The following is a 2,215-nucleotide window of genomic DNA, read 5'->3' as shown; positions in this document are numbered from 1 at the left end:
AATTGGTTTCCTTCAAATGTTAGTTGATGGTCTTCCAAGCACGCAATATTATGTTGCGGCTGTATTTGATTCTAATCTTTGGCTGATTTTCGGAAATGTTTCATTTGTCATTGAATTCATGGTAAAAATAAAAGTGTTCCGTCCAATTTCTTCAGAAAATTGTGTAGTGTTAAAGTCATCAATTGATTGCTTTGTGTTAAAAAAAAAACTCAACAAATGTTCCAGTGGAAATGCCAGGAGAGCATTCAATTGAAACTCATCTAAAATCTATTCGAATACAAGAAACGCTGAATGAATCCAATGTAGAAAGAAAAAAACTCTTTTCGTGTAAGAAAAAGTCAATTGCAACTCAGAGGTGAGTTTATTACAATATCCAAAAATAGCGCCAGTGCGTATGTTGGCAATACTGCACTGCTGTGACAAGCACAAAATTGCGAGTTAGTTTTTGCACACCTTTTAACTCATCAGCATACTAGCGTAGTGTAGCACACCACCACATCGGTACAGCGGCAAACAAACAAACAAACGCATTTGCATAAGCAATCAACGTGCGCTTGGTTCAACCGCGTGTCGATTACACGAATATTAATTGACTGTGTCGCTGTCTAATTCGTGAATGTCTCCACCTGTCAACTGTTGTTCTAAAAGTAAGCATTCTTTCGTTTTGCATCAAACAATGCTATTTTTTTTCGTATCAGCTTATTTTGCGGATTCGTGATTTTTCTTTTCCACCGTGTTAATCAATCTCAAAAATTGGTTCAATGTTCAACATTAATTTACCGCAAAGAGAGTGTATTCTTTCGATTGAAATTGTTCAAAGTGTGTTTCTCTTTTTGACAGCTCAACGAGAGAATTGTATCTGTGTCTCGAGATGAACGAAGGCCAAATTGACCCGAAACAAAAGCACCAGCATCCACGGATTGAATGTGGTCTGTGTGGTATGCACATTTCGCAGAAACATTTGGGACGACATCGAATTCGTCGCCATCCAAATTGTCCAAGCGTTGACAAGATGACCGATTTGACTGTGAATCGATCGGCTCAACCACCACAGCCGGTGTCAACATCAAGAGGTGTGGCATCAAAGAATGTTACGAAGCCGATGGATGCTGAAATACGACAAGCAATTGAAGTTCAATCGCAAAAGCCATATTCGGACGAGGTTTGCTTTGTCAAAGTGAGAATGAGCGAACAGGAACTGATCAGATTGATGAATCGCGGCCGTATTTATCATGCCGTTGGCAAATTTTTTATGTATGATTCATAAAGCGAAGTAAGGTTAGGTTCAAGTCGACGGTCATCAATATGCAAATGTCAAACGCACTAACACCATTCAATTGTCTACACAAGCGATTCGCGCGTTTTTTTCCCTCCAATAACTCGTCGACCACTGTCAACGCATTATTTTCGTCGTGAATTTGAACCAAACCAATTGTATTATTCTCAAGCGGCATTTGTTTCCCGTCAGAAATCAATGTAAACAATAAATTTATAACAAAAACAAGCGAATTTTTGTGGATTTTCATTGAAAAAAATTGGAATTTGTCTTAAAAATGAGATTTTTCTTTTGATTTTAGCGAAAAAGTTGTGTGTGTGTCAAGTTGTTCTGCTGATTGTGCCGCTAATCAAGACCATTTAGTGGCAGCATGAATGTGACGGCGAACATGACACTAGTGAAAAAACCGCAAAGAGACATCAGACAAAAACTAGCTGCAATCAGCGCCGTAGCCAGGCCGGCGCAATGGGTGCATTGCACCCTCCAAAAATTTCAAAGGTGCAACAAAATCGGGTTTCAAAGGTGCAACAAAAGAAAAGTTTCGATTTTGCACCCTCCAATCTTTTTTTTCTGGCTACGGCGCTGGCTGCAATGTACAAGACGAAAACGAACGACACCACACAGACACTACAACGAGATTGTACGGTAATTGAATTAAACGATACAGATTTAGAGCCAAATGTCAATGCAAGTCAGTCGCTATTCGTGGAAGAGACTGTCATTGAGGAAGACAAAACCAATGTTGAAGAGACAGTGATTGTGGAAGAGACAGTGATTGTGGAAGAGACAGTGGATAATACGGAAGCTTCGCTTTTCATTGACACACAAGTCGATGAAACCGCATTCCAGTCATTGTTGGCAATGACAAAGTCACTGAAACATTGTCAATTTCGGGAATCGAAGCATTGAATGACACAGAAATTGATACGACAGTCAAAG

The 2,215-nt window shown here is 39.5% G+C and overlaps 1 long non-coding RNA gene across 1 annotated transcript; it reads left to right on the top strand.

The window, feature by feature from the left end:
* Positions 1–451: 451 nt before the first annotated feature.
* On the top strand, positions 452–1,634 carry LOC129579950 (uncharacterized). The gene is made up of 3 exons (XR_008689306.1): positions 452–647; positions 841–1,476; positions 1,578–1,634. It is a non-coding gene; the product is annotated as an uncharacterized LOC129579950 (long non-coding RNA).
* Positions 1,635–2,215: the final 581 nt, after the last annotated feature.

Source organism: Sitodiplosis mosellana, unplaced genomic scaffold, assembly GCF_009176505.1.
Source record: "Sitodiplosis mosellana isolate CC-2019 unplaced genomic scaffold, AAFC_SMos_1.0 Smas_scaffold_6801, whole genome shotgun sequence".
NCBI classification, from domain to species: Eukaryota; Metazoa; Arthropoda; class Insecta; order Diptera; family Cecidomyiidae; genus Sitodiplosis; species Sitodiplosis mosellana.
This window is presented reverse-complemented; position numbering and strand designations above follow the sequence as displayed.